Genomic DNA, 12,303 nt, shown 5'->3' on the forward strand with positions numbered 1-12,303 from the left:
CAGTGTCTCAAAACTACAACCCCAGCAAGTTCTAATTTATTTTTATTATTCCATCACATTCCCATAATAAAATAAGATATTGGCAGAGTAAATTTGTCCATCAGCAATAAGTTGGAAACTTTATCACCCCTGGCTCAGCTTTAACTAATCAATGATATTCCAATTTATTGCTATATATGATTAATACTTATTATTTATAAACTACACATCGAAGACTCACAGCCCTGTTGATAAGAAAACGTAATTTACCTGATTCTGTGCCTGGCAAGCTATTGTGCTTCAATGTGTGCAGGTGAATGAATTTGCAGTGACATCAGAGAGGAAGAAGAGCAGCGCATGTACCAGTAACAGTCTGGTCTGCATCTTTATACAGTTAATGTTATAAAGGTCACCTAGCAACTCTGGAGTTAAAGCAGTGTTCAGATGCTAACATTAAAAATAATTAATACCAACAGGAGAATAGACGGCAGAGGAGAATGCTGAATAAGTCTGTCTGATGCAATATGCATCACTAGAGGAGGCTGATGGGGAAAATTACATATTTACTGAGCATTAAGCTCTTGAAATTGATCTCCTATACTATTACTTTTAATCCAACTCCGTTTCAGTGCTATTCAAGAGGTAACTAGAATGAACATAAACAGTAGCAAAGCTAAGGCGCTTTCGGCTCCAGTGCAAATTTTACATGGTGCCTCCCAAGCATTTAGCACATAACAATTTATATGGCGAAACAAAACCTGCCAAGGACATCCACAGTATGAAAGGTGTAAGCAGAGCAGGGGAACTGTTTGTTAATGATTATCACTATTCAAAACATATATAGAAGTTATCATTACTAGTGTTGGGCGAACAGTGTTCGCCACTGTTCGGGTTCTGCAGAACATCACCCTGTTCGGGTGATGTTCGAGTTCGGCCGAACACCTGACCGAGCTAAGAGCGCATGGCCGAACGTTCCCCGAACGTTCGGCTAGCGCTGTGATTGGCCGAACGGGTCACGTGGTTCGGGCCCGAACGCGCTCTGATTGGCCGAACGGTCACGTGGTTCGGGTAAATAAATACCCGAACCACGTCATATCTCCGCCATTTCTCTGTGGGTTTAGCTTTGGGTAGGCAGGCAGGGTAGTTCGCTCTCCAGCCACGCTAGCCAGGGTCCCCCCCAGTCATTGTGTGTCGCTGCTGGGAACAGTAGTACACCGCTCGCTCAGCCACACTATATATATAGCATTGTTTACTGCCACTGTGTACCTCGCTCAGCCACGCTATATATAGCATTGTGTTTTCTGACACTCTGTGTACACGGCTTAGCCTGGCTATATAGCATTGTGTGTACTGCCACTGTGCACCTCGCTCAGCCACGCTATATATAGCATTGTGTTTTCTGACACTCTGTGTACACGGCTTAGCCTGACTATATAGCATTGTGTGTACTGCCACTGTGCACCTCGCTCAGCCACGCTATATATAGCATTGTGTTTTCTGACACTCTGTGTACACGGCTTAGCCTGACTATATAGCATTGTGTGTACTGCCACTGTGCACCTCGCTCAGCCACGCTATATATAGCATTGTGTTTTCTGACACTCTGTGTACACGGCTTAGCCTGACTATATAGCATTGTGTGTACTGCCACTGTGCACCTCGCTCAGCCACGCTATATATAGCATTGTGTTAACTGCCACTCTGTGTACACCGCTCAGCCAGACTATATACCATTGTTTACTGACACTCTGTGTACACCGCTCAGCCAGACTATATACCATTGTTTACTGACACTCTGTGTACACGGCTCAGCCTGACTATATAGCATTGTGTGTACTGCCACTGTGCACCTCGCTCAGCCACGCTATATATAGCATTGTGTTTACTGCCACTCTGTGTACACCGCTCAGCCAGACTATATACCATTGTTTACTGACACTCTGTGTACACCGCTCAGCCAGACTGTATACCATTGTTTACTGATACTCTGTGTACACGGCTCAGCCTGACTATATAGCATTGTGTGTACTGCCACTGTGCACCTCGCTCAGCCACGCTATATATAGCATTGTGTTTACTGCCACTCTGTGTACACCGCTCAGCCAGACTATATACCATTGTTTACTGACACTCTGTGTACACCGCTCAGCCAGACTATATACCATTGTTTACTGACACTCTGTGTACACGGCTCAGCCTGACTATATAGCATTGTGTGTACTGCCACTGTGCACCTCGCTCAGCCACGCTATATATAGCATTGTGTTTTCTGACACTCTGTGTACACGGCTTAGCCTGACTATATAGCATTGTGTGTACTGCCACTGTGCACCTCGCTCAGCCACGCTATTTATAGCATTGTGTTTACTGCCACTCTGTGTACACCGCTCAGCCAGACCAAATACCATTGTTTACTGACACTCTGTGTACACCGCTCAGCCAGACTATATACCATTGTTTACTGACACTCTGTGTACACGGCTCAGCCTGACTATATAGCATTGTGTGTACTGCCATTGTGTACCTCGCTCAGCCACGCTATATATAGCATTGTTTACTGCCACTCTGTGTACACGGGTCAGCCAGACTATATAGCATTGTGTGTACTGCCACTCTGTGTACACCGCTCAGCCAGACTATATATCATTGTGTGTACTGCCACTCTGTGTACACCGCTCAGCCAGACTATATAGCATTGTGTGTACTGCCACTCTGTGTACACCGCTCAGCCAGACTATATAGCATTGTGTGTACTGCCACTCTGTGTACACCGCTCAGCCAGACTATATACCATTGTTTACTGACACTCTGTGTACACCGCTCAGCCAGACTATATACCATTGTTTACTAACACTGTGTGTACACCGCTCAGCCAGACTATATAGCATTGTGTGTACTGCCACTGTGTACCTCGCTCAGCCACGCTATATATAGCATTGTTTACTGACACTCTGTGTACACGGCTCAGCCAGACTGTATAGCATTGTGTGTACTGCCACTCTGTGTACACCGCTCAGCCAGACTATATAGCATTGTGTGTACTGCCACTCTGTGTACACCGCTCAGCCAGACTATATAGCATTGTGTTTACTTCCACTCTGTGTCTGCTGGGCCTGGGAACAGTAGTACACCGCTCACCTGCCACTGTATAGCATTGTGCTCTGTGTCGCTGCTGGGAATAGTGGTACACCGCTGACCCCGCCACTGTATAGCATTGTGCTCTGTGTCGCTGCTGGGAATAGTGGTACTGTATAGCATTTCTGTACTGCCACTGTACTGCTGCCAGTCAGCGTGTACTGTAAGGATAAGTGAAATGAGGAAGAAATCCGGTGAAAGAGGAAGGGGCAAGGGAAGAGGTGTTTCCCCTGACGGTTCACGTACAGGCCACAGGGGAGCACCCAAGAAAACCCACTCAATACCGCCCATGTTGTCCAGGACAACAACCCTCACAGATCCAAAAGAACAGGACCAGATAATTACTTGGATGACCTCTCAAGCGTCCAGCAGTGGGTTAAGCAGCACAAGCACATCACGCACGAGGTCCGAGTCCTCAGCCAGTTACAAGGAGCCAGTGGGCACAAAGCTGACACAACCGGCAGCGACACCACGCACACAACTGCCAGATAACCAGTCCGATGAATTACCTCAGGACACAATGGGGTATTCGCAGGAGCTATTCCCAGCCCAACAAACTTCCACCTTTCAAAGGTCAATGGAGGAACAGCCAGAAATGTTGTGCCCGGATTCACAACCATTAACTGTGGGAAATGCACCGCGCACTGAAATACAAGGCGAGTCCGAGGAGGACTCGGAAACCCAAATCCCAGAGCAAGTTGGGCAGGAGGGGTTGCAATTGCAGGAGGTCGGCCGACAAGATCTGGAAGACGACATTGGAGTGAGCTGCGCAGAGGTTGTTCTGGGGAGCTCTACTCCACGGCGGCGGCCCCCCACAATGACATATGACGAGTTTGAGGAGATGGAAGAGGAGGGTATGGACAATGTGGACATAGACCCAGATTTTGTTTGTGAACGAGAACATCGCCGTCGTAGCAGCAGCACAGATGAGTCTGTTGAAGAACCCACTGCTGCACGAGTTCGCCTTGTGCCACAAGGTAGGCGGCGCGCAATTTCAGGCACCACAAGCGTGGAAGTTCAAGTGAGAGGCAAAAGAGGAGCAAACAGAAATCGCCAGCAAGGAGGCAGGTGCTCCAAAGTCTGGGCTTTCTTTGAAGACTGCACTGAGGATGTTACCATGGCGATTTGCAAGGTGTGCAAGACCCGCCTGAGCAGGGGGAAAAGTATTAACAACCTCTCCACCACCAGCATGAGCCGCCACATGCTATCCAAACACCCCACTCTGTGGGCAAACGCGGCAGGACAGGGTACCAGCAACACTGCCTCCCTTAGGTTCACCAGACTCACCACCAGACCCGCCTCAGCAGCAGCAGTAGCCCAGCCATTGCGTGGTTCACAACATTCACAAACATCAGACGACGCTGACACTGTCACTTTCCGGAGTAGTGCTCTTGAGGTCTCCCAGTGTTCATCAAACACAACAACCAACAGCCCTTCCGTGTGCAGCGCTACGGTTCAGTTGTCTGTGTCGGAGATGTTTGAGCGCAAGAGGAAATTGCCAGCAAATGACCCCCGGGCCGTGGCAGTAACAGCCAGCATAGCCAAGCTTCTGGCCTGCGAAATGCTGCCATATCGAGTGGTGGAGACAAACAGCTTCAAGGGCATGATGTCAGTGGCCATCCCACGTTACGTGGTTCCCAGCCGCTACCACTTTGCGCGCTCTGCAGTGCCTGAGTTGCATGAGCACGTGGTCAGCAAAATAACCCGAAGCTTGAAGAATGCCGTTGCCTGCAAGGTTCACCTCACCACTGACACTTGGACGAGTGCGTTCGGACAGGGTCGATACATCTCCCTTACCGCGCACTGGGTGAACCCTGTGGAGCCTGGCAGCGATTCCTCACCTGCTACGGCGCGGGTGTTGCCCACGCCGCAAACAGCTGCACCGCCGTCCCTCCCACTGGATAACAACAGCAGCACCTACCTCTCTGACTCCTTCTCCTCCAACGCATCTCAAAGCTGTACCTCATCCGGAAACGCTAACCCAGCAGCAGTAGGATCATGGAAGCAGTGCAGCACAGCTGTTGGCATGCGTCAGCAAGCGTTGCTGAAGCTGATCTGCCTTGGGGATAAGCAGCACACAGGGGAGGAAATTTGGAAGGGAATAAAGGAACAGACGGATTTGTGGCTGGCACCACTGGACCTGAAACCGGGCATGGTTGTGTGTGATAATGGGAGTAATCTCATTCGCGCTTTAATGTTGGCTAAGCTGACACACATCCCTTGCCTGGCGCACGTGATGAACCTAGTAGTTCAGCGGTTCCTGAGGACATACCCAGGCGTGGCCGATCTTCTGTTGAAGGTGCGTCGAGTGGCCAAACATTGTAGAAATTCCAGTACTGCTTCGGGGGCACTCGCCAAGATGCAGGAGCGCTTCAATCTCCCCCACCATCGCTTGCTGTGTGATGTCCCTACGCGCTGGAATTCTACGCTGCACATGCTAGCACGCTTTTGTGAGCAGAAGAGTGCAGTGGTCCAGTACATGACGGCACAGTACCGAGGCGCATCCGGACAGCTGCCAAGCTTCTGTGGATCCGATTGGGCCAACATGTTGGTCCTCTGCCAAGTCCTCCAAAATTTTGAGCAATCCACGTTGCTTGTGAGCAGTGACAACTCTTCAGTCAGCATTACCATACCACTGCTGTGTTTACTGAAGAGGTCAATGTTGAAAATCAAGGAAACAGCTGTCATGATGCAACTGGGGGAATCTGAAGGAGAAAACGATCAGCGTGATGGTACCAACATCAGGCCATCCGCCTCAGGGAACGCTGGCCCCAGCAGCTATGACGAAGAAGAGGAGGAGGAACAGCTGGAGTTGAAGCAGGAATTTCACGCCACCACTGACGAGGGCCAGAGCGGTGCACGTTGGACTTCCACAATTCAGCGCGAATGGTCAGCAGAAGCAGACCAGGAGGAAGGTGACGACTATGATGCATCACAACAACTATCACAACGCTCACAAGAGGATGATGAGGATTCTGGTAGGACTCTGGCACACATGGCTCAATTCATGCTAGACTGCATTGAACGCGACCCACGCATTGTGCGCATTCTGGACAACACCAATTACTGGGTTTATACCCTTCTGGATCCACGGTACAAACACAATGTTCCAAAACTGCTTGAAGAAAGAGTCAGACAGGTCAAAATGGAAGAATACCAGCAGGCCCTTGTGGAGACTTTAGAGAGGAGATTGACATCCTCCCCCTCCTCTAGCCAGTTGTACGCCGACAGACTGACTTCCGCAAACCCAGGACGACCAGGAGGGCAGCAAACAACGCAAGCCGCAGCTAGTGCCCAAAAGGGAATGGTATCGGCAGTGTCCTTGGAGTGGGAAAATTTTCTGACACCCATGCAGCAGCAGCCCACTGAACAGCAAGCGTGCAGATCCACCTCCAACACCGATCGCCTGGAGAAGATGGTCAAGGACTACATGTCAGATGACGTAGCTGTGTCGAACAATCCATCTGCACCCTTCAACTATTGGGTATCGAAGCTAGACACCTGGCACGAACTGGCAATGTACGCAATAGAGGTGCTGGCTTGCCCGGCAGCCAGCGTTATATCGGAACGCTGTTTCAGTGCTGCCGGAGGCATCGCCACAGATCGGCGTATCCGCCTCTCCACAGAAAATGCAGACCGTCTGACTCAAATTAAAATGAATCAATCCTGGATTGGAAATGACTACGCAACACTCCAGGACCCCAACCAAGTAACATGACCAATGAACATCTGGGATGGTGTAGCGTTTCCGGTCCCTGTTTATTGAACCTCTCATCTGTATTACATTTATGACTGCATGGCGGCAAAAAGCATTGCTGCTATATCCGCACGCTTTTTGTCCTCATGCAAGGCCTGGGTTGTTGTGTCTCAAAAAGCATGGCCTTCTCCTCCCGCGCCTGCTCCTGTTCCATCACGTGTGCTGCTGCTGCTGCTGGGTTAGCGTTGCCGGTCCCTGTTTATGGAACCTCTTATCTTTATTACATTTATGACTGCATGGCGGTACAAAGCATGCTATCCGCACGCTTCTTGTCCTCATGCAAGGCCCCGAGTTGTTGTGTCTCACAAAGCGTGGCCTTCTCCTCCTGCGCCTCCTCCTGTTCCATCACGTCTGCTGCTGCTGGGTTAGCGTTGCCGCGTGGTCCCTGTTTATTGAACCACTTATCTTTATTACATTTATGACTGCATGGCGGTACAAAGCATGCTATCCGCACGCTTCTTGTCCTCATGCAAGGCCTGGGTTGTTGTGTCTCACAAAGCGTGGCCTTCTCCTCCTGCGCCTCCTTCTGTTCCATCACGTCTGCTGCTGCTGGGTTAGCGTTGCCGCGTGGTCCCTGTTTATTGAACCACTTATCTTTATTACATTTATGACTGCATGGCGGTACCTCATGCAAGGCCTGGGTTGTTGTGTCTCACAAAGTGTGGCCTTCTCCTCCTGCGCCTCCTCCTGTTCCATCACGTCTGCTGCTGCTGGGTTAGCGTTGCCGCGTGGTCCCTGTTTATTGAACCACTTATCTTTATTACATTTATGACTGCATGGCGGTACCTCATGCAAGGCCTGGGTTGTTGTGTCTCACAAAGCGTGGCCTTCTCCTCCTGCGCCTCCTCCTGTTCCATCACGTCTGCTGCTGCTGGGTTAGCGTTGCCGCGTGGTCCCTGTTTATTGAACCACTTATCTTTATTACATTTATGACTGCATGGCGGTACAAAGCATGCTATCCGCACGCTTCTTGTCCTCATGCAAGGCCTGGGTTGTTGTGTCTCACAAAGCGTGGCCTTCTCCTCCTGCGCCTCCTCCTGTTCCATCACGTCTGCTGCTGCTGGGTTAGCGTTGCCGCGTGGTCCCTGTTTATTGAACCACTTATCTTTATTACATTTATGACTGCATGGCGGTACAAAGCATGCTATCCGCACGCTTCTTGTCCTCATGCAAGGCCTGGGTTGTTGTGTCTCACAAAGCGTGGCCTTCTCCTCCTGCGCCACCCTCCTCCTGTTCCATCACGTGTGCTGCTGCTGGGTTAGCGTTACCGGTCCCTTTTCCTGGAACCTCTTATATGTATTACATTTATGACTGCATGCCGACAAAAAGCATGTTACCTGTGCAAAGAAAACAGACATTTCCCGCATTTAAAAGACAGTTTTCCCTTTGAAACTTTAAAATCGATTTTCTCAAAAACTATAAGCTCTTATTGGTAATTTTTTTTCCTCTTGTACCCACTCCCAAGGTGCACATACCCTGTAAATTTGGGGTATGTAGCATGTAAGGAGGCTTTACAAAGCACAAAAGTTCGGGTCCCCATTGACTTCCATTATGTTCGGAGTTCGGGTCGAACACCCGAACATCGCGGCCATGTTCGGCCTGTTCGGCCCGAACCCAAACATCTAGATGTTCGCCCAACACTAAAATTACCAGCATAGCACCATTGAAGAGTTAATAGAGTGGTTGGGAGAGCCCCTTTGGTCCACGGGCCCTGGTGTGGTCACCACCTCTAAGCCTTTCAAACAAGGGAATATGTGCTAAGGCTGTTTCAATAAAAGATTTGCCAAGCTCTTATTTGCTGTAATTACTTTCTGCATTAGCACATGATCATGACTAGCAAATCAAAAGACTTGTAAACCTATCGACTATCTCCTATCAAATTTATCTCATGCTTTTCCATGAGTACTCAAAGATACCAGCATCACTAGTGCAGATGTTATATGTGCAAGCAATCCTGGAAACTGTCCATGGGTTTTATATTTCCACTAGCTGAGATAGAGGGAGTGGGACCCACAACCAGTGTATTTCCTAAGTGAGAAAACATTAATCACTTGTATTTAAAAAGCAAACAAACCAAGATGCAGTGCTTAAGCAGTAATTTATTACATACATGAAGAGTGAAGAGAAATATACATCATACAGTAAATCATATTTGGTAACTATTAAAACATTAGTATACAAGATGAGACAAATCTTGAGAACACATAAGAATAACTGCAAGATCAATATTCTTTTCTGAGTGTATGAGTATTTTTTACTTTTGTTTATCATCTAATACTCTAATACTCTAAACTGAGTGAAGAAGGAGCTATTTATAAAAATGTCCAATAAAACTGTGTCTGCTGCTTAGTTGGAATTGGCATCTAACGATATTTGAATCCATGGTCATTTGATGATGTTAGATTATTGTCTGTGCAGTTTTAGAGAGTAGTTTTTTTTCAGTGCCTTGTAGTGTTGGGCGAACAGTGTTCGCCACTGTTCGGGTTCTGCAGAACATCACCCTGTTCGGGTGATGTTCGAGTTCGGCCGAACACCTGGTGGTGTTCGGCCAAACTGTTCGGGTTCGCCCGAACTGCTGAATGCCCGGCCGAACAGGGCCCCTGTTCGGCCGAACAGGGGGGGAGCATGCCCCGATCGCGGGGGGGGGGGGGGGGGTCGGAAATTCCCCCCACCCCCTCCGCTAGCGCTCCCTCCTCTGCCCGCTTCCCCATACAAAAGTTTGACGAAAGTAAAATAGTACCGGTGGTGGTGGCTGGCTGCTGCAGTGGCTGGCTGGCACTATGAAGTGACTGAGGAGGAGGAGGAGGAGTAGGACGTGTTGAGGGAGGCCGGGCAGCGGGCGGTTCAGCGGTAGTACCCTTGTGGTACTTCCGCCCTTTCTCTGACCTCACGTCCTCTGCGTGATGACGCATACGAGGGTACGCGTGACGCGTACCCTCGTATGCAGAGGACGTGAGGTCAGAGAAAGGGCGGAAGTACCACAAGGGTACTACCGCTGAACCGCCCGCTGCCCGGCCTCCCTCAACGCGTCCTACTCCGACTCCTCCTCCTCAGTCACTTCATAGAGCCAGCCAGCCACTGCAGCAGCCAGCCACCACCACCGGTACTATTTTACTTTCGTCAAACTTTTGTATGGGGAAGCGGGCAGAGGGGGGAGCGCTAGCGGAGGGGGTGGGGGGAATTTCCGACCCCCCCCCCCCCGCAATCGGGGCATGCTCCCCCCTTATGCCTGCGACCCCATAGGGCCCCCAAAAGCGGGATGTTCGGGGAGTTCGGGGTTCGGCCCGAACATGCCGAACATCGCGGCCATGTTCGGCGAACGTTCCCGAACCCGAACATCCAGGTGTTCGCCCAACACTAGTGCCTTGTTGTTAGGCAGCTAGATACTTGCCAACTAACCCTGATTAATAACAAATTTACTCCCAGAAGGGTTATCACTTGGAGGAAAATTAACACAGGGGCTTCCACTGTCTCATCTAAACATAAAGTAAACATGTAATCAGTTAGGTACTTACAACAGTAGAGAGAAACCTATGGAGGGTTGCCTGATCCTTCACAACCCCCTACTGCTGGCCAGGACCCTTTTCATCTGCAGTGGCTGCACTGTGGTTTCATGGTTAGTCGTTTTGCACCTGTGCAGTAGCAAGGAGCCACTTGTGCACAGAGAAAAAAGCAATGAATGAGTGCCTCCTAGCTAGTGCACAGGTCTCACCATGCACCTGCGCAGTGTGGCTGCACTCATACATAAAGGGGAGCATGGCCCCAAGAAATCTTCAACATTAATATCAAAGATTGTCTAAGGGTCCCAATGCAGCGCAGGAAGGGTGGACGTGCACCATCCAGAGCCTTCTCCTTACTGCGGTAACTATTATTATTTAGTATTTATATAGCACCAACATCTTCCGCAGCAATGTACAAAGTATATTGTCTTGTCACTTAACTGCCCCTCAGAGGGGCTCACAATCTAATCCCTTCCATAGTCATGTTTATGTATGTATCGTATATGTATCATAGTCTAGGGACAATTTAGGGGAAGCCTATTTTATTATGTGGGAGGAAACCGGAGTGCCCAGAGGAAACCCACACAGACACAAGGAGAACACAAGGAGAACATACAAACTCCTTGTTAGATTCTAAGGCCCATATGCAATTCACTTTTTCACCTGAGTTTTCTCCTAGGAGATACGTTTTCATCTTCAATTTAAAATAACTTCCAAGCACTTTTCAACCCAAAAAGTACCAAAACGTAGGTTAAAAAGTACTATCAAAATAATTTGAGTATTCTCTTGCTTGCTGGTGGCTTAAAAGTCATTTTATTGACAAGTTTAAAAATTTCACCTAGGAGAAAACTCAGGTGAAAAAGTGAATTGCATATGGCCCCAAGTATCTATTCTTGTATCACCCTGACCACGAATACCATTCACCGGCTGTTCATAGTACACCATGTGATTTTGACTGTACAATCTAATTTAATCTTTACACATTTTCATAGTATGAAGGTGTGCCTAAACAATGTAGCCAACGTATATTCAGTCTGTCCACTGTTATATTACATGTAGGAGGTAAGATTTGTACAATCGCAGTTGCACAGAGTTTGAGGTTAAAATAATAAAGAAAAAAGGAGGTTTATGGAAACCCTTTAAAATGAAACTCTTAGTTTATTCTAAAGATTTTGACAAACACAGTCCAGATTTTCTGTTTTCCACTTATTAAAAATTAAGCTGTCCATACACTTTTCAGATTTTGTTTTCATTCGATATCATGATCACTATAATGATCAATTTTTTTTATGATCAACCAAAGAGCAACATTGCGGATCAGTCTTTAGTTCGATTTTATCCCTTAATATCAATCACAACTGGTTTGAATCCACTTCAATGTACAATTGACTTTGTCTAATCGAATGTCTAATTGGGCAGAAAAGTTGTACACTGTATGTCCAGCTTTAGATTTCCATTTAAGTCTGCTATTACTTCAAACATTTTGGTAGATTAGAAACTTGAAACTATGGCAGCAGTTCAGTATTTTATAGAGGAGGTTTCTCAGAATATGCATTTCTATCCCCATTGATGCACTGCTTTAAAACTTGCGCAGTTGTGGAGAATGGGCTTGATTCACTAAGACAAATAGCATGCCTTATCAAAGTTAACACGCCTTATCAAAGTTAACATGCCTTATCAGAGTAGTATAGGGAGCACTACAAACCTGCAGGGGCTCAGGGCAGGACGAGTGGAGCTCTCATCATTGCCAATTAGCAGGCATAAGTTCACTATGCTACTCTGATAAGGTGTGATAACTTTGATAAGGCATGTTATCTCTGATAAGACATGCTATTTGTCTTAGTGAATCAAGCCCAATAAGTCTATGTTTTAAATGATTAGTAGAGGTAACATTTCTAAAAAGAAGCTGAAGTTGCTGTATTCTTCTCTTCA

The sequence above is a fragment of the Hyperolius riggenbachi genome, chromosome 1, assembly GCF_040937935.1.
Source record: "Hyperolius riggenbachi isolate aHypRig1 chromosome 1, aHypRig1.pri, whole genome shotgun sequence".
NCBI lineage: Eukaryota > Metazoa > Chordata > Amphibia > Anura > Hyperoliidae > Hyperolius > Hyperolius riggenbachi.